The sequence below is a fragment of the Bos taurus genome, chromosome 7 (assembly GCF_002263795.3).
Source record: "Bos taurus isolate L1 Dominette 01449 registration number 42190680 breed Hereford chromosome 7, ARS-UCD2.0, whole genome shotgun sequence".
Lineage (NCBI taxonomy): Eukaryota > Metazoa > Chordata > Mammalia > Artiodactyla > Bovidae > Bos > Bos taurus.
In genome coordinates this window covers 68,936,547-68,957,679 of record NC_037334.1, presented here as the reverse complement: position 1 = coordinate 68,957,679, position 21,133 = coordinate 68,936,547, and the positions used below count along the sequence as shown (strand labels likewise).

The window sequence follows — 21,133 nt, the reverse complement described above, 5'->3', positions numbered from 1 at the left end:
CCTTACAGACTCCAGTGTGTTCCTTCTATATTTTTTTAAAATTAAAAAAGATATTATTAAAAATCTATTTATTTATTTGCCTGTACTGGGTCTTAGTTACGTCATGTGGGATCGTCAATCTTCGCTGCGGCATGCAGGTTCTTTAGTTGTGGCATGTGGGATCTAGTTCCCTGACCAGGGATCGAACATGGGCACCCTGTATCGGGAGCACACAGTCTTAGCCACTGGACCACCAGGGAAGTCCCAGTGTGCTCCTTATTTAAAGTTCTATTTCACAACTTACCATGTGTTCTCTCCTGCCCTAAATGATCCTGTTCTCCTTGAGGACAGGAGCTGTGTCTCATACCCACGAACTAGCACAATGCCATGCACACAAATGCAGCTAGAAATCAAGATTTTTTTCAATGAATGGATGTCCCAAAACATCAACAGAGGCATTACGATGTCCAAGATACCAGGTTTTTAAAAGCCGGGCAGGTGACAAGGAATATAAGTAGTAAGAAAGTCCTTTATATTTCAAAAAGAACGTCATTGAAATTATTCACATATTTAATACCTGAGCAAGTAAAGTGATAACTTGCAATATTCTGTGAACAGTTATCTATGAACTGAAATCTCCTTCCTCTATAACCGCAGGTTCTGATTTTACTTATCCTTCAAGATCTCTCGCCTCTATGACGTGATTGCTTTTTCCCTGGAACTCCCAAAGCTTATCAGCACAAAGTTGGGGAGGATATGAAATCGGAAGGAACCCTCATACATAGCTGGTAGGAATATAAAATAGTGCAGCCATCTTGGAATACATTTTGGCAGTTCCTGGAATTTTAAAATACAGAGTGACCGTATGACCCAGTGGTAAGTATATTAGTAGTACCTACCTCTCTTCCCACACTTTCTGCCTCAGAAGGTTTCCGAGTACTAGTACTTCCTCTTCCCACGCCAGGGCAAATGTTGCTCATTGACTACAGCTCTATTTCTCAATGAGTTCACAGGAAGCCTCCATATACTTTTCATGAAAGACAAACCTCCAAGTGACAACTAGCACTCAATCTGAGTTTGTCTGTGAAGTAAAACACGTGTGCCCTCCACCCCAGAGCAGAATGACGCTTGCATGTTCAAGCTCCCTGAGGCCACAGACCATTTCTCACATATCACTGAAAATCTCAGAGACCTTAGCAGGATGGCAAGGGGATAGGAGGCACAGAGGACATACTGGATGAAAGAAGGCATGAACATGCCTGAATTCCCCAACAACACAAGAGGAATGTGGTGGCTTAGCCTGTCTTTATTTCTAGCTTTCCCGTCCCTTCTCCTTCACTATTAATAACATAATTTACATCAACATGGAATATGCAATCATATCCTATTTGCTTAGTAGTTTTTTTCTAAATAGGCTTTTTGTTTCAATTTTATAATTATATTTTAGAAGGAAACTTTATATCATGATCACTAATAGAGAACTACTATCACCTGCCATAAACAGAGAGAGGGGACATATGTATACCTATGGCTGATTCCTGTTGATGTATTACAGAAAACAATACAATATTGTAAAGTAATTATCCTCCAATTAAAAATAAATAAATTTTAAAACAAACAAAATTAATATAGAAAATAAAGAACACTGAAAACAAACACAGGTCTGAGTATCACATGAAAATCATCTCACACCCACCATTGATACACCCATTTGAATGCAGAGTTCCAACATAGCTAGGAGAGATAAGAAAGCCTTCCTCAGTGATCAATGCAAAGAAATAGAGGAAAACAACACAATGGGAAAGACTAGAGATCTCTTCAAGAAAATTTGAGATACCAAGGGGATATTTCATGCAAAGACGGGCACAATAAAGGACAGAAATGGTATGGACCTAACAGAGCAGAAGATATTAGGAAGAGGTGGCAAGAATACACAGAAGAACTATATAAAAAAGATCTTCACGACCCAGATAATCATAATGGTGTGATCACTCACTTAGAGCCAGACATCCTGGAATGCAAAGTCAAATGGGCCTTAGGAAGCATCACTATGAACAAAGCTAGTGGAAGCGATGGAATTCCAGTTGAGCTATTTTAAATCCTGAAAGATGATGCTGTGAAAGTGCTGCACTCCATATGCCAGCAAATTTGGAAAACTCAGCAGTGGCCATAGGACTGGAAGAGTTTTCATTCCAATCCCAAAAAAAGGCAATGCCAAAGAATGCTCAAACTACCGCACAATTGCACTCATATGGATGGAGGAGCCTGGTGCGCTGCAGCTCATGGGGTCGCTAAGAGTCAGACACGACTGAGCGACTTCACTTTCACTTTTCACGCACTGGAGAAGGAAACGGCAACCCACTCCAGTGTTCTTGCCTGGAGAATCCCAGGGATGGGGGAGCCTGGTGGGCTGCCGTCTATGGGGTCGCACAGAGTCGGACATGACTGAAGCGACTTAGCAGCAGCAGCAGCACACACTAGTACAGAGAAAGCAATGGCACCCCACTCCAGTACTCTTGCCTGGAAAATCCCATGGACAGAGGAGCCTGGAAGGCTGCAGTCCATGGGGTCGCTGAGGGTCCGACACAACTGAGTGACTTCACTTTCACCTTTCACTTTCATGCACTGGAGAAGGAAATGGCAACTGACTCCAGTGTTCTTGCCTGGATAATTCCAGGGATGGGGGACCCTGGTGGGCTGCCATCTATGGGGTCACACAGAGTTGGACACGACTGAAGTGACTTAGGAGCAGCAGCAGCAGCAGCACACGCTAGTAAAGTAATGCTCAAAATTCTCCAAGTCAGGCTTCAACAGTATGTGAACTGTGAACTTCAGATGTTCAAGCTGGATTTAGAAAAGGCAGAGGAACCCGAGATCAAATTGCCAACATCCCTGGATCATCGAAAAAGCAAGAGAGTTCCAGAAAAAACATCTATTTCTGCTTTATTGACTACACCAAAGCCTTTGACTGTGTGGATCATAACAAACTCTGGAAAACTCTTAACGAGATGGGAATACCAGACCATCTGACTTGCATCCTGAAAAGTCTGTATGCAGGTCAAGAAGCAACAGTTAGACCGGACATGGAACAACAGACTGGTTCCAAATTGGGAAAGGAGTACATCAAGGCTGTATATTGTCACCCTGCTTATTTAACTTATATGCAGAGTACATCATGAGAAACGCTGGGCTGGAAGAAGCACAAGCTGGAATCAAGATTGCCGGGAGAAATATCAATCACCTCAGATATGCAGATAACACCACCCTTATGGCAGAAAGTGGAGAACTAAAGAGCCTCTTGATCAAAGTGAAAGAGGACAGTGAAAAAATTGGCTTAAAATTCAACATTAGCAAAACTAAGGTAATGGTATCCGGTCCCATCACTTTATGGCAAATAGATGGGGAAACAATGGATACAGTGACAGACTTTATTTTCCTGGGCTCCAAAATTATTGCAAATGGTGACTGCAGCCATGACATTAAAAGATGTTTCTTGGAAGAAAAGTTATGACCAACCTAGACAGCATATTTAAAAGCAGAGACATTCCTGACAAAGGTCCATGTATTGAAAGCTATGGTTTTTCCAGTAGTCATGTATGGATGTGAGACCGGGACTACAAAGAAAGCTGAGTGCCAAAGAATTGATGCTTTTAAACTGTGGTGTTGGAGAAGAGTCTTGAGAGTCCCTTGGACAGCAAGGAGATCCAACCACTCTGTCCTAAAGGAAATCAGTCCTGAATATTCATTGGAAGGACTGATGTTGAACCTGAAACTTCAATACTTTGGCCACCTGATGTGAAGAACCTACTCATTGGAAAAGACCCTGATGCTGGGAAAGATTGAAGGCGGGAGGAGAAGCGGACGACAGAGGATGAGGTGGTTGGATGGCATCACTGACTTGATGGACATGAGTTTGAGTTTGAGTTGGTGATGGACAGGGAGGCCTGGCATGCTTTAGTCCATTGGGTCACAAAGAGTCGGACAAGACTGAGTGACGAACTGAACTGAACCCCCGTTGATATGATCACTAGAGGTGGTTTAGTGTGGTGGTGAACCAGAGTCGTGACTCTATCACTCCCTGACTGTGTGGCCTTAGGAAAATGGCATAATCGTTCTGAGCCTCACTTGCCTCATTTTTGATATGAGGAATAATATGAGTAGTTCCTATTTCATATACTTTGAAAACTAAATAAGTTAATCCATGCGAACAGCTCGGTAGGTAGGAAGTGTACCATAAAAGTTAGTCCCCCAACAAAACCAAATCTAGCAACATATAAAAAGGATTATACACTAAAACCAAATGAAATTTACTGCAGAATCTAAGATTGGTTTGCCATTAACATCCGAAAATCAATGAATGTGATAAGCCATCCCCACGGAATAAAGGATAAATCCCACAGGATCATGTCAACACAGGCAGAAAAAGCATTTCACAAAATTCACACTGCTTCATGATAAAAACACTCAACCAACTACAAACAGAAGAGAAATTCTTCAGCCATATAAAGGGCAGCTACAGAAACACCCACAGCCAACATCAGACTTAATGGTAAAAGACTAAATGCTTTCTCCCTAGGATGAGAAAGAAGGCAAAGAGATTTGCTTTCTCCATTTCTATTCAACATTGTGCTGGAGGTTCTAGCCTGGATATTAGAACCATTAAGAAAGACAATGAAATAAGTGATATCCACATTAGAAAGGAAGACATAAAACTATCTCTATGACATGGTTGTGTATGCAGAAAATCCTTTAAAAGCCCACTAGAAAATTACTAGAATGAATAAACATGTCCAGCAAGATTTCAGGATATGAGATTAACGTATGGAAATCAATTGTATCTCTATACATTAGCAATGCTCAATGTAAAAATGAAATTAGGAAAACAGCTCTATTTACAATAGTATCAAAAGTAATAAGACATTTAGGAATAAATTTAGTAAAAAGAATTGTAAAATCTATACTCTGAAAACTATGAAACACTGTAGGAAAACAAAAGAAAGGTCACATAAATGAGGGGCTTCCCATGTGGCACAGTGTAAAGAATCTGCCTGCCAGTGCAGAAGATGCAAGAGACATGGGTTCAATCCCTGGTTTGGGAGGATCCCTGGAGCAGGAAAATGGCAGCCCACTCCAGTATTCTTGCCTGGAGAATGCCATGGACAGAGGGGCCTGGAGGGCTACAGTCCAGGGGTCACGAAGAGTCAGACACGACTGAGCACAGGGCACACGCACGCATACATGAGGTGCATTTTCATAGGCTGGAAGACTTACTGTTAAAGTGGCAATACTTCCCAAACTGATACAGATCTAACACGATCTCTACCGAAATCCCAGCTGGCTGCTGTGCAGAAATTGACAAGTTGTTCCTAAAATTCACATGGAAATTCAAGGGACTGTTTAGAATAGCCAAAACAATCTCAAAAGAGAACAGAATTGGAGGATATACACTTCTTGATTTAAAAACTTACTACAAAGCTACAGTAATCAAACAGTGGGGAATAAGGACAGACATATAGATCAATGGAAAGAACTGAGAATCCAAAGATAAAGTATCACATTTATATTCAATTGATTTTTGACAAGGGTTCCAAGGTAATGCAATGGGGAAAATATTCTCTTTTCACCAAATGGTTCTGGGATGGCTGGACACCACATTCAAAAGAATGAAGTTTAACCTCTATCTCACACCATATAACAGATTAATTCAAAATGGATCAAAGACATGAACGTGACAGCTAAAACTCTTACAGAAAAAAAGAAGTAAACCTTTGGAACCATGAAATACGTAATGACACCAAAAGCATAAGCAATGAAATAGAAAGTAGGCAAAACTATGCATCATCAAAATTAAATTAAAACTTGTACTTCAGAGGACATTATCACATTATCAAGAAAGTAAAAAGACAATCCACAGAATGGGAGAAAATTGGAAATCATATATCTTCTAGGCATGTAGAATATATAAAGAACTCTTAAAATTCAATAAATAAAAAGACAATCCAATTTTTAAATGGGCAAAAGATCTGAACAGACTTTTCTCCAAAGAAGATATACAAATGGGCAATAATCACATAAAAAGATAATTATTATTCTTAGTCCTCAGGGATATGCAAATCAAAATCATAATGAGATATCACTTCATATACATTAGAATAGCTATAATAAAAAAGACTGGCAAGTACAAGTGTTGGTGAAGGTGTGAGATTGGAGCCCCCAATCATTGCTGGTAGGAATGTAAAAGAGTGCAGCCCCTTTAGAAAACTGTGAGGCAGTTCCTCACAGTTTAAAACACAGAGTTACCATAAGACCCAGCAGCTGCACTTCTAGATATATTCCTAAAAGAAATGGAAATATATACTCACAAAAAAACTTGTACATGAATGTTCATAGTAGCATTATTCATAATAGCTTAAAAATAGAAACAACTCAAATGTCCATCAAATGATGAATGAATAAATAGAATATGGAACATTCATACTATGGAATATTATTCAGCCACAAAAAGTAATGAATTATGGATACATGCTACATCATAGATGAACTTTGAAAATATTATACTGAAAGAAGCGCAATATGCTTTTTAAAGGAAATATCCAGAATAGGTAAATCCACAGAGAAATAAGGTAGATTAGTAATTGCCTAGATTTGGGGTAGATATTGGGGAAAATAGGTGGCATTGCTAAAAGGGTATGATGTTTCTTTCTGGGGTGATAAAAATGTTATAAAAATTCATCCTGACGAAGGTTGCACAACTTTGTGAATTTACTAAAACCACTGAACTGTATGCTCTAAATGAGTGAATTATACAGTATGTGAACCATAACTCAATAAAGCTGTTACCAAAAAATGTTAGAATTTGTATGACCACTTTTGGAGACCTTAGGGTATATATAATACAAGCAGGAGCAGGACAAAGAGAGCGGGAGTGGGAGCCTGGGGAGTCTGGGGAGTATGCTGACCTTACATGCATGAATGAAAATGAACATGAGAGAAAAGGACAGCAAGAGACACAGCCACACCGACCCAGGGGGAGCCCCTGGACTGTGGGGTGAGCAGAATACCATGAGGCAGGGCCCAAACCGGGCCCTCCTCTGCCTGTTTCTGTGGCCAGGGCCTGGGACTGTCCTGCCAAGGAGAGATTCCTCAGACACAAAAATCTGTGGGTGGGGTGACAGGCTTTGAGATTTAGAATGAGGACAAGTCTCCTACCTGAGCTCTCTCTTTCTACTATGAGGACACTGAGGTCAAGAGATGAGAGGACTTGGGCAGGGTCCCTTGTGTAGTTAGGGGTTGAGCTGGGCCAACGTTGCAACTTCCTGGGAGACTGAGGGGAACCTGATGTGACAGTGCTATAAATGAAAAAGAGGAATATTAGACAGAAGGAAGGAAAGGAGGGAGAGAACCAGGGAGGAAGAATTCTAATTCTGCAATAAAAGAAAACTCTATGTAAGAAAGGAAATACAATCAAAGGACATACCGTGGCTCTCTAGGGGTCATCATTTACAAGTCTTCATAATGCAGATGCTTTAAACATAATTTAGGTTAAAACAGAGCTCTTACTATATTGTAAGATGCGGGCAGAAGAGGGAGGAGGATGGTGTCAGAAAGTGAACTCTTCATCCATCACAGCAGGAAGTGAAGAGACGGTGCGTAGCACAGATAAATCAAGAAACGGCAGCAGAAGCATATCATTTAGAGATCTGGAGGCAAGTACTGGAAGAAACGGTGAGTTAAAGGCAGCAGCCCTCTACAGGAGGTGGGCACTGGATGCTTGTTTTTCACTGAGTCTTTCAATACTATTTGATTCTTTCAAGCATGTCTATGTATGGCTTTGATCAAAATTTAAAAATTTATTTAAAAGACAACAACCCAAGGCTTCCTTGCTGGCAATCAGACAGCTGGCCCAGTCCACAGCGCTGTCTCAGGCAGCCTCTGCTAAGCAAGTCCCTCCCTGTGGACTTCGGGGCTCAGAAGCCCCATCCCCTGCAGCTTCTCTCACACAGGGGACCTGAGCTCAGAGCAGAGAAGTCCAGGTCAGCCCCAACTTGGGTCTCTGGAGAAGGCCTACCCGCTTCTCTGTTTACAGCAAAGGAAAACATGCTGGTGAGGCTACAGGGCTTATCGCTGTATTTGCCGTTTCACTCAGCTTCTTCCTGTGTTGCCAGGGGTGAGGAGGCCTTTCTGTTGACAACCTACCCAGGCAGATCTCACCCTCTTGGGAGGGGCAGTCTTGCCACCAAAGGCAGCTTGCTGATTTGCTCCTGCTGGGACAGGACACCATGGCGGGGGCAGGCGGGGCACCAGTGTGACTTGTATCGGAGGAGAGGGGAGCTGCCTCTCAGAAGCACCTGCTAAAACTCAGAAAGGGAAGCCACCACATCTGCTGTGGAAACAAAGAGCGAGACTTTTGTTCAGTCACTGGCTTGGAGCACGGAAACCTGTTTCGTGGATGTGAAGTTGCAACTTGAATGTGGCTCAGCCTGAAGACTGACATCGGCCCCTGAACCTTTGCCTCACTCTAAAAGGGCAATTTCCCCGCCCGTAAAATATGGAGGTTGGTCTTGTAGTGGTTCTCAACCACGATGGCAAAACCTCTGTTGTGAAGGTTATTGCGGCAACTTGTCCTAATAACAGTTTAAGAAATGAGGCTGGCAAACAAGCTGCTTTTTATGATATGTAAGGGAGGGGTCAAAGTCCTCTCACGGAATCATTGCTTAAATGTTCATCTTTTTTCTTGAGTGGAAGAAAATAGTGCTAGAGCTGGGAGGGGGACTGGCTGCTGGGTGTGACCTACTGTATGTTGACACTGTTCATCAAATGCACTGAGGAAAAAATGAAAGCAAATCCCAAAACAACTAGATAGGAATCACTGAACCAGAACCTCTCTCAGGGTCATTCCAACTCAAAAGCAAATGACCGTGACTATAAATAGGACACTCCATCCAAAGGGAGTCCTTCAAGACCACGCTTCCCAACAGGGCCTATCCTCTGTGGTCTGAGTATGCAGGGTGCCATAAACCGGCCCATGAACATTCTTGCCTCATGCCTTTGTCAAGCTCTCTCTACTCCCTAGTGAACTGTCTTCTCTCCTTCTCATATCCTACCCTTGATCAGTGTCAAGACCCAATTCAAGACAGACTCCTCCATGAAGGTCTGACCAACTGAACCATCACAAACTTCACTTCTTGGATTTCCAAAGCCCTCACAATCTGGAGTCCATAATTTCCTATTGCATTATAAACTGCTTTATATTTTACTAATTCTTTGAATCACCAAAAATGACAAGACAAGGATTAACTGTCATCTTTTCGGGGGCTGACCCATAACAACTAGCACAGAGCTGGGCACATCCTAGGTATTACTTGCTTAACTAACACTTCATGAACAATTTGCTGAATGCAAGAGCCAATGGTCAACAATCAAAGTCTTCTTTAAAAAAAAAAAAAAAACCCACAAAATTTAAATCATCATGGGCTCCTAAGGCACCATATCTAAGTCAGTCTTATTGTAATAAGAATGTAAGGGGATATATTTAGAAGTTTCTTCTGTCATTGTTTCCACCTCAAAAAAATAAAAAGCAGAACTTCATTTCTCTTTCCCCTATGAATGTATAGCATTCTTGGAGGTTGATGGCTGACCCTGAGTTTTGGATTCTTATCTCATCGTTCATATCTTGCCTGAAGTGGTCTTAAAGCACCACAACTGAAAAACACAAACAGAATATCATTCTCAGGTATCCCTTCACTTAACACTGAGCTACTGAGTGTCTTCTATGAGGGTCAGCCCTGCAGAGTCTCTTTGATCTCAACTGGGCCTTTGGTACAGTTAGACAATGCTCTCATTCATTCCCATCTGATTTCTTATTCCACCCACAAAGGCAGCTGTTCCAAACCTCCGGACACCTCCCGCACTCTCCTTACCAGTCCACCACCTTTACTTTCTGCAGAGGACCTCATCTCCTGCATTATTTAGAAGACAGAGACCACACACCATGGACACACTAAATATCTCCCTATTCCATAAAGAGATAAATGCCCGATAACCACTGCTCTACAATGGCCTAAGGATGATGCAAACACGAAATCAAAAGACCTATTGATGATGTCATCATTGAGTCTTTCTTGGGCAGCTCTCCAGGTCATGTTTACTCTCTCCTCTCCTTATACTGTTGCTGAGTTGCCGCAAGTCTATCAAAATGCCACTTAGCCAGAATGATCCCTGCAAGAAATTCTGCCTGAACCCAAGCTCTGCCTTTTCAAAACACTTTCTTTCAAGAATTGGCGCCCACATTGTTTCCACCTCTGCTGCCAGGGTGCAAGAAGTATGACCTGATTGGTGGTCCTCTGAGGCACATCGCACACAGTCCTCAGCATAGTGGCCAGGGCGCGGTAGCCGGTACCCAACCTCTTTGCATCCTGGGAGGCGTCCCACAGCCACTGACCACATTCTGAAGTGTCTTTGTACAGACAAGGCCTTCCAGGGGCCTTGATAGAATCCGTGAATCACAAAGTGCCTTTCAGTTTCCCTTTCAGTTGGCTCAGGGGTACAGAGAGACCACAGATTTGTCTTCTTCAATTGACACACAATATATAATTAATAAATTGTCCCTTTAGGAATGGAGGGCAGCCATCTAAAAGGGCCACACACTCAGGAACTTCCTTCTCTCCTCTGTTTCCAGGGCCTTTTCTTCTTCTCAGACTGGGGTTTACAGACATTATCTCATCCGTGGGCTCCCGTGGCAAAAGGTAGGTAATGAGCTGGGCAGGCTGCTTTCAGTTCCCCAGTTTTCAAAGTCAGAGAGGTAGTGGCTGATTGAAAGGCACACAGCAAGGCAGGGATAAATCCTGCGTCTGAAGACCACAGTATACTGCTCTCTCTCTGCCTGCATGCCCTTAACATTTTTGGTGGGGTTGCAAAATGCTGAATGTACACAGAGGAAGAGGTCCTTCCTGATCTATGTGTTGAAATGTGAGAACTACCTCTGGGTGTCTGCTCAGTAAATTCCTTCCCCCTTCTGTCTGCCTACTCCAGCTACATCTACCTTCAGTGCGTTACTCAGGAACGTGTCCCAGCTGAAGCCCTTACTGACATCCCTGCTTATCAGGCTTTCCTTTGGCTACCTTTAGAAGCTCAACCTGGGACTGGGTTTCATGGTCACAGAGACCAACTGCCCTGGGAAAAGCAAAATCCAGGAACGTTCTGGAGGTACAAGGGTTGATAAGAACTCTGTGTGGACGACACCTCCTTCTCCCAAACTGGACTCCTCTTAGCACGTCAAGGAATTCCTGTCGCTCCTCATCCCCACGCAGTGAAGACTTAACTGATCAACTCACAGAAGGGCTGTTCTTGGACATGGCCACCAGCAATGTAGTGTCCGTTGGGTGACCAGGGTGGAACCTTCCTGGTGGGAGGCCCTCTAAAGCCATGGAATTCTTTAGCAGAATCAACCATGACAACAATAAAAAAATTTGTCATCTTAAATTGACACAATATATAATGTAGCATGAGTCACATTCTTAATGATTATGTCATTAATACATTACAACAATAGACACACACATAAAATAGTATTTACTATGTGTTAGACAGTTTACATAGCATTTTCATGCAGCCCTTGTCTAATGAGAGCATCCAATGAAGTACCAGCTCTTTGCCCACCACAGCTGGCACACTGTGTCACTGCCAGGGGCGGCAGCATCCTCCACCCTCTTGCCCCACCTCCACTACTAATGCAGGGTCCATCCTCCAGACCCTAGACTCAGCTACGCTCCTCAGAACAATAAAACCAAAGGCCTTTTACAAAAGCTCCAATGAGATGACTGATGTCTGGTTTCGTCAACTTCAAGTGAATAATTAATACTTGCCAGTAAAGAAATAGACTCATTGTTATGGTAGCCACATGGAGGCTATAAAAGGCCATTTTGTGCAGCCCTTGGTGGAACCCTGGGGCCAACAGCAGCCAAAAGAAACCTCTTTGAGAGGGTAGGCTGATCATCAAATGTGGAGGCTGGAGGAGCTCAGCACTGTTTTCCAGGAATGCTGTTCCCAATGTTAATCAGCTTGTTGCTTATTCATCACCTAATTCAGCTTTCTGGTCAATGACAGCAGCCGAGGCCCTCTGAATGCCCAAGAGGGCGTAATATATCAGAGGGGACATGCACTATCCCCTCAAGACCTTTTTCCACTTTTTAAATTTTCTTGTCTACTGTCTTCTGTGGGCCAGCCTCTGATTTGATTGGAGTAAAACTCTCTGATCCTGGTGGATTTTACACCCTCCTCCCGGTCTAATGTGTAAAATGACTTTTTCCCTTACCATTTCCAGCAGGGACTGAACAAAGTAGGCTTGGATGCTTACGGAACCAGTCAGAACTGGCCAGAAAATATAATAAAGCAGCTTAGTGAGCAGAGCTCTAATGCCCCCAGCCAGAGGCTCAGTCTGCAGAACTAGCCAGAGGAACTGGCTTTGTGAGCAATAACACACTCTCCTTGTGGCCTCGGAGCTGCCCTGGCAGATGGCAGCCAGTGCCAACAAGTAACTCTCTATGGGAAAGTCTCACCTCCTCCAAGTGGTCACTGGGTGCTCAATAATACCCTCGAGTGACAGTAACCCTGACCAGTTACACACAAATATATACACACACACAACTCTTATGGTATTTTTGTCCTCAGGGCCAAAGTTGCCCTTGCAGCAAGCAAACAGAGCTGACAGCTGCTAGCTGTTGTCATTTCAGCAAGCTGTTCCCCCAAACTGCTACCCAGTTCCCCACCCCCACCTCCAGCCCACTGCCTGAAATTCCACCACTAGAGATATCAAATATTATTTACTTAAAGCTTTATTTTCCATTAAAATACCTCCAAGTTTCTGTTTCCTTTCTGGTCAAATGACTTCTGAAGCACCTGCTCTGTGTCTAATGGGAGATTCTTGTGTATTTAGCTCTTGAGGATTAATGTGTTCACTGGCTCCTTTCTTGAAAACAATTTTTGACATAGGCAAATAGCCAGTGGGGATGGTGGTTCCGCAGGGCAGTATCTGGAACTGGAGGTGGGCGGTCTTAGGGGTCTGATGGTGGAGGAAACAACTTTTAGGTCCTTCACCATCCTGCCAGCAAGATAAACCTAAGATGTTTTGCTCTCCAGCATTTGTGATCTCCATGCCTGCCAGCACGGCTTGCAACAGGGCCTGTGCCCAGGAGTAAGGTAAGACACCCACTGCGCTGGGGACACAGGCAGAAGGTGGAAAGGGGGAGTGTGGGAACCAGCACTCTCCTGATTTTCTCCGCAAGCCGGCAGGACTGCCCCATGCTCCCGGTCTAGCCATGAAGGCACAAGCCAGCCGGCAGGAAAAAATCCTTGTCCTCTTCTTGGCCTGGCTGTAAGGGCCTATCAACCCTTGGCGAGTCTTTCTGCTGTGCTGCGGAAACCAGGCAAGCAGAGGTCAAAGTCAAATTCCCTGGGCTGGGGAGGGCACCTGGGCAGTCCTAGGGTCCTGCTCTGCCAGGTTCTCCATACAGAGAACCATACTCCTGTCGGACCATGCTTCCCACCCCCGCCCCCACTGCACACGAAGAGCATGCCCTTCTCTTCCTTTTCACACGGTGTACCCTTGGAGGGGGAGGGCTGTCCTGAAAAGCAGATGCCGCTACAGACAGGTAGGCATCTTCCCGAGTCTTCAGAGCTCAGGAAAACCCAACCTTTACCCCAGGAGTCAGCCCAATCCCCCGCTTCTCCCACCTCCTCTCCCGCCCCCAGACAGCCGGCAGGGAGAGCGATGCTAGGCCGGAAGGCTTCAAAGCGGGTCAGGCGTGTCTCCTCTCTCATTAAAGCCCGCACCCCTAAACATCGCCTCTTCGCCCCTCGCCCCACCCATCTCACGTTCACTGCAGGGCGCTGTGAGCCCAAGGAGGCTGCCAGGCGGGCCCAGGAGGCCCTCGCTGGCCCTGGAGGAGGTGATGGTGGCTGCGGCCGCAGAGGCGGCGGCCGGCGCTCTGCAGTACCTGGGTGCGGGGAGACCACCGCCGCCGCCGGGCTCACGGCCGCTGCAGGTGTCTCCGGTGCTCGGGATGAGCGCCGCGTCCTCCCGGGCCGGTGGCTCCGGCCCAGGCCGCGCACCTGCTGCTGCTGCCACCACCGCCGCGCCCCAGCTCCGCCGTGCGTCGGCGCCTCCCCGCAGGAGGTACGCACTTCGGGGCCCAGAGTGGGCCGGAGAGGGTACGGGGCTGTTCCGGACCTGAGGCCCAGCCTTCGGAGGGTTTCGGTGTTCCCAGGCCGCGCTAGTCCAGCCGCCGAGCCGAGCACCCTCGCGGGGCTCGGAGAAGGGGTGTAGACCCCTCGCGCATCCTTGCGGCCGCGTCGCCATGCCCAGCAGCATCCCGGTCCCCACGCCGGCCCCAAGGCCTGCGAGCCTGGGTCTTACCTGGGTCTGGGGCAGGTCTAGGAGAGCGGCCGGAGGCTACCGCGGGGCCCCGCGCCGGGGCGCAGGATGCTCTGCCCGGCTCCGCTTGGCGGCCGCCGCGCTGGGCCCCGCCCTCGGCCCCGCCCCTCCACCCACCGCGGCTCCGCCTCTGTCCCCGAGATCCCGCCCCTTTGCCGCCGCGGCTGTCACACAAAGAGCAGGAAATGGCTGCGGCCAGGGGCTCCAAGTGCGCCCCTTAGGCCGGCCCGTGCATCCTGGCCTGCATCGCGGACTCACCCCAGCAAGGAGAGCCAACAGCGCCGCTTAGGCTGGACTTGTTCCCCAGGAGCTCCCAGGCCTGGAAGCCACACCTGCAGCTGTGGGAGGACTGAAGCTTTGGGCTTCTTTGGTATCTCATAGACCTCGCAGTATTTCCAAGTGCTCATTTATCTCCCTAATATTTATCGAGCACCTGTTTTGCTCCAAGTACCGTGCCAGGAGCAGAGTAGGCACTGGTGTACAAAAGACAGACTCCCTGTCCTTTTGGAGCTTATCGTCTATTTAGGAGAGACCAGATAAATTTACCTAGCAAATGTCCAGTTTCGACTGAGAGACATTCTGTGAAGAAAAAGAACAGAGTGAAGGGACAGAAAATAAACCTGAGGGTTGGGGAGAAGGGGTTTCCACCAACAGAATCTGATCCCAAATACTGCTCCACTTGTTCAGAAATACATTCTCACCCTCCCTTTCACTTCCTTGGGGGCAACGCCCCAAAGCTGCCATCTCTTAAGCAGGGACCTCCCTCAACTTCATTCAGTTCAGTTCAGTCCCTCAATCGTGTCCGACTCTTTGTGGACCCATGGACTGCAGCACATGAGGTTTCCCTGTCCATCATCAGCTCCTGGAGCTTATGCAAACTCATGTCCATCAAGTCAGTGATGCCATCCAACCATCTCATCCTCTGTCATCCCCTTTTCCTCCCACCTTCAATCTTTCCCAGCATCAGGATCTTTTCCAGTGAGTCAGTTCTTCACATTAGGTGGCCAAAGTATTGGAGTTTCAGCTTCAGCATCAATCCTTCCAATGAATATTCAGGACTGATTTCCTTTAGGATGGACTAGTTGGATCTCCTTGCAGTCCAAGGGACTCTCAAGAGTCTTCTCCAACACCACAGTTTAAAAGCATCAATTCTTTGGCACTCAGCTTTCTTTATAGCCCAACTCACATCCATACATGACTACTGGAAAAACCATAGCTTTTACTACACAGACCTTTGGTGGAAAAGTAATGTCTCTGCTTTTTAATATGTTGTCTAGGTTGCTCATAGCTTTTCTTCTGAGGAGCAAGCTTCTTTTAATTTCACTGCTGCAGTCACCATTTGCAGTGATTTTGGAGCCCAAGAAAATAAAGTCTGTCACTGTTTCCATTGTTTCCCCATCTATTTGCCATGAAGTGATGGGATCGGATGCCATGATCTTAGTTTTCTGAATTTTGAGTTTTAAGCCAACTTTTTCACTCTCCTCTTTCACTTTCATCAAGAGGCTTTTAGTTCATTCAGGAAGAATTAATTGCCTAACGGACAGAAAGGCAAATACACAGTAACAGGAAGTATTTTCTGGCAAAACCTGAGAAAGAACTGAGAAGACAGGCACCTTTCTCTTCAAGACTTACCTCATTTAGTGCTCTCCACAGAAACAGGTCTCTTTAAGCTTCCTAGTGGGCCCTCAAGCCAGGGGAGGTCAGGCAGCACTGAATTCCAACCTTGGGATCCCTGAACAAGTCACTTCACCACTCTGTGCCTCAGATGCCACCCTGTCTACAATGTGGGAAGATGAATTGCTTTTCCTACTTCACAAGGTAAATAATTTGAAAACACTTGAGACATTTTAAAGTTAAGGGGTAAAGTTTTGCTACAGGGGAAACTTTCTGAAATATTTCTGAAGGGCTCACAAATTTCTAGTTAATCACTCGGCTATTCCTATCAGGGCTATTTATAGAGGAGCCCCATTATTCAACATTCAGCAAAGAACTTGTGAAAGTCTTTGCCCTCACTGATCTCACATCATTTCCCTAGCACACAGCATTCATAATCCTTTGTGGTTTGATGTTACATCACTCATTCTAATTTAGATTGCTATTTCAGAAAGGATGACATATATATATATACATATATGTCATATATATTAATATATATTCTCACTGGTGCCATGTGAGAAGGCTGTGGGGGTGTTTGTGGAGGATGGCTTTGAAAACCAGAAGTGAAGTTTCCTTTTCTTTTTTTTTAATTTTTAATTTCCTACTGTGATCCTTGGGATTTTGGGTGTCAGTTATTACAAATATGTAACAGTGAGAGACTCGATTTTCATTCTAAATGGCATATTATTTTAGATGCTGTAAATTTCTGGAAAACATATTTCTCCCTGTGGTTCCTTCCCTGTCTTTTCACCTTGCAGGAACACATTGCTTAAAAACAAACAAAAAAAGATGATTATGTCTATATTTGGTTAGATCTTGGGCAAAAATAATTTCCTGACCCCTGAATTCTGTTTGCTTAAGAGGAGAAGCAACATGATCTTATTGAAACCACTGCTTTGGAAATACGGAGGCTTGCCGTTTGGTCCTGATTTTGCAACTAATTTACCTGAGATAAGTCACTTCACCTATCTCCTCATCTGCACAATGAAGTAGGTTAGATGTACTCCAAGGTCCCGCTGCTTGTGGGATACTGCGTGAGTTAAAACAAAGGACATGCCCAGGCCAGGCTTAAAGTACACTAGCTCTCACTGCTCTCAGGATGGAGCCAGAACTCCTTCCCAGGGCCCGCAAGTGTCTGCATGGTCTGTCTCCATACCTCTCCAGTCTCTTCTGCTGTGAAAAAGCTTGCTTTGTTTCAGCTAAGAGGAATCTTTACACTTCCCAAACTTGCTGTATTCTCTCTTACATTTAGGCTTTGCACAGTCTGGGCTTTTTTGCTTGGCACAATCTCTCTATTTCCTGCACTTTCTATACTTTCCCCCACAATGCTGGCTAACTTCAAGTCATCCTTCTGATATCTGCTCAGCTGTCACTTCCTCCATGACCCCTCCCTGTTTGAATTGGATTAGGGTCAGCGTTCATACTCCCTGGGCTTCCTCTACCTTACTACTTATTATGCTGTGTTGTAATTATTGATATACTTGCCTGTATACCACCATTTGAACATAAAATCTAAGAGAGCAGAGATGGTATCTTACTCTCTATTGAATCTTCAGGGCCTAGTACATAACAGGTGTTCTATTATGTAAAAAATAGAAATAATAGTAAAAGTGGATTGAATAAATAATTGAAAGGGAAATCTTAGCTTACATCTTGCTTGAAACTTGTAGCTCTCTCTCTATTGCCTTCAGACAGATATCCTTCGCATTCAACCCAGGCTGCACCATCAGCAGTGAGAGGACCACAGCTATGAGGCGAGAATTGCTTTGCCGCTTGCAAAGCTATAGGCCACGTATTGTGGTTCTGTGTGTGGCAACGTTGCCTTGTTTTTAGAAAAGCCCTAAGTCAATTAGGACACCTAGGTCTCCGTTTAAAATCCATTGGCAGACCTTGCTTCATGGAAACCAATAGTGGAGCATCTGGAGTGGGCATAAGAATTAGTTACGAAAACAGGACAGACCCATAGACCTAGAGAATTGGGTTGTGGTTACCGGTGGGGAAAGAATGGCATGAAAGGATAGTTAGGGAGTTTGGGATAGACATGTACACATTGTGAGATTTACAGCGGCTAAACCAACAAAGACCTACTGTATAGCACAGGAAACTGAGCCCAATGTCATGTGGCAGCCTGGGTGGGAGGGGCGTTTGGGAGAGAATGGATACACATAAATAGGTGGCTGAGTCGCTCTTTTGTGCACCTGAAATTATCACAGCATTGCTGATTGACTATACTCCAGTATAAAATAAAAAGTTTAAATAAAAAAGACACATTCCAGCAACAACAACAACAGAATTGGTTCTGAAGAGAGGAAACATAAATGTTAATAATGGTTAACATTTATCAAGTGCATTTTCTCATTTAATGTTTAAAATTATCCTGTGAGGAAAGTGTAACCATTAGTCCCATATTATAATTGAGGTAACTAAGGCAGGCTAGATAACTTGCTCAAGAAAGTGAGACCAAAGCTCATGCTTTTAACTTTTAACCAAATTATATATAGTCTTATTTCCCTCCTCCCAAACAGAATCCTTGTATTCATTACTGTGTCATCTTATTCAAAAAACATATTTAATACAAGTTTTAGTGACATATGGTATTAAAATGTTTCTAAATCAGTAATAATGTTTTTAACAAAGGAAAAAGGATATGAGATGGAGAAAAAATGTGAATAAATACAAAAAAAATATCTCCATGTGCAATGAGCTTGCTACAGATTTGATTCATGTAGTCAAACATTCATGTAGTTAGCAGGAAAAGAGAATCTTGATGGTCAGTTGCTCAATTTACATTGTCCATTAGATAAAGCCTGACCACTTGGTTAAAATTGCCTCATTTTACACATGAAAGAATGGGGGCCCAGAGAGGGGAGGGTTGCCCAAGGTCAGCTGGACCCAGACCCAGGGCTTTTCATAGGAAACTGGGTTGCCTATTTCCATTTTTGAATCTGAAATAATTTGTTAAAGCAGATTTTTTAAACAGTTATTGGATGTTTTTTTGGAATCAGTCTCTATGCCAAGTACTGTGTATGGATGGGCAAATTTTATCCTCACAAAATCTTCAGAATCCTGTTGATTTATAGGTGAAATATTGGGGGCATCCCCTCTCTTCTTTGCTTTCTTTTTCTCACTGCTCACATCTCACAACTTCTAGAGAACTGGTCTCCCCTGAAGGTCACGTATTTTATGTATAACTTGACAGCAAAGAAACTTTCATCGTTATTTAAACAAATACTGCTGCTGCTGCTGCTGCTAAGTCGTAATTTTGGATAAGAACTGATAAGGAGACCTCAAGCGTATTCCAGATTTGGAATGCAACAGTGTAGCTGAGGTACAGTGAGTTTGGTGCCACTGTATTCTCAGGGGCTGGCATCGTGGCCCTATAATCAACCCCACCAAATGGTTGGGAGCATGGAATTTGGGAACAGACAGGTCTGGCTTCAGGCCTGCATTCTGCCTCTTACTAATTAGGGGACCATGAATGGTTTTCCTAGTTTACTGAGCCCCATGTGCTGTGTTTGGTTGCTTGGTCGTGTCTGACTCTTTGTGACCCCATGGGCTGAAGCCCACCAGGCTCCTCTGCCCATGGGGATTCTCCAGGCAAGAATGGAGAGGGTTGCCATGCTTCCTCCAGGGCATCTTCCCAAGCCAGGGATGGAACCCAGGTCTCCCACATTGCAGGTGGAGTCTTTACTGTCTGAGCCACCAGGGAGCCCCGTACTCTGCATCTATAAAATTGAGATGATCATAATTGTTTCTCTCCCTTAGGTTCTTGGAAGGTTAAATGAAACAATCAGTGTCACACTCAGCAGAGCCATCATATGTGCTCAAAAATGGGAGCTTTTGTTTTTTTGTTTTTTTAATTATCATCATGGTTCAAATTTTGACATGATCTCTAGGAAGAATGTGTGATTTGGAATAAGATCTGAGTTCTAATCTTGCTTGTGTTGAGTAGCTCTACAACATCACGCATGCTGTGTGTCACTTCCCTTTTCTATCAAGTGAGACCCCCTCTTCACCCACTCTTCCATCTCAATGCTGCTGGAGAGATCAAACATCATCTTAGATGGGAAAGTGCTTTGAGATATACACACCAGAAAAGCAAATAAATGTGTAGCTTGTCTCAGCTTATAGACGTTTGTACTCAAAGTGAACCTGAGAAAATGAAAAGGGACCAGGAACTCCTTGGTAGCTCTAGATGGGTGGAGAGGGGAATGAGTAGATGTGAATCTGGGTGGTGAGGAACCAGAATCCACTAAGTTCCTTTAACTGATTCTCCAGCACCTGCTGGCTTTGGGCCCCAAGGTTCCCAGTGCTAACATAGAAATAATGCTGGGGAAGAAGGTGGAATAAGATGTGTTTTTATGTACGTTAGTTTCTCTGGTCTGACATGTTCTTCTAGGTCCTCCCTTTCTTAGGAACTCCCATTCACCCTTTAGGACACAGCTCAAATATCACTTCCTCTGTGAAGCCCTGCCTGGTCCCTTGCATGTTTTCACTCTTTCTCTGTACTCACTGTACTGTGACCTCTGTTTCATCATATGACCTCCAGCAGCCCTTTGCAATCACAGTTGATTTTCATTATTTTGTGTTTATGTTTTATAAAGTCACCTGATTTACACATAATCTTGTTTTATGCATATTTCTGTTCAAAAATGCCTTGTTTAGTATGTATTGTGGATGTATTAACATTGAATTCACAGTCAACAGCATCATAAATCATGCCGAGTGAAATTCACCTAACCCACGTTTACCTTGTAACAGACATCACAGTGTTCTTTTACTTACGTGAGGTAGTACCTCAGTTCTATGCTTAAGGGTCATTTTAAACAGCAAAATGACCAATACAGTGTACACAAGTGCAAAAAGTGTGACACTAAACAGACCTCAGAAAAGACCCTGATTTATGGTATGAGCTGAAATGAGAAGGCAGAGGCCTTGCCTTGTTCAACCTCAGCTGGGAATGTGCTTGTAGAGTGACTCAAATTTTTCATGATTCTGAGCATGGGCATGTCATGAATGACGTGTGTGGAAAGGCTGCAAGAATTGATTTGGGGTTACAAATAAATC

At 44.4% G+C, this 21,133-nt stretch overlaps 1 protein-coding gene across 3 annotated transcripts in view; it reads right to left on the bottom strand.

Moving 5' to 3' along the window:
* The window catches only part of CYFIP2 (cytoplasmic FMR1 interacting protein 2), a 134,323-nt gene extending 119,828 nt beyond the window's left edge, over window positions 1-14,495 (bottom strand). For 2 of the 3 annotated variants that reach the window (XM_059888173.1, XM_024994229.2), the window contains exon 1: window positions 14,393-14,495. The gene's annotated coding sequence lies outside the window, so the exon portion shown is untranslated. Of the gene's footprint in view, window positions 1-7,188; window positions 7,329-14,392 lie in introns of all 3 variants that reach the window. The other variant, XM_059888174.1, reaches the window with a different exon arrangement.
* Between the last annotated feature and the right edge of the window lie 6,638 nt (window positions 14,496-21,133).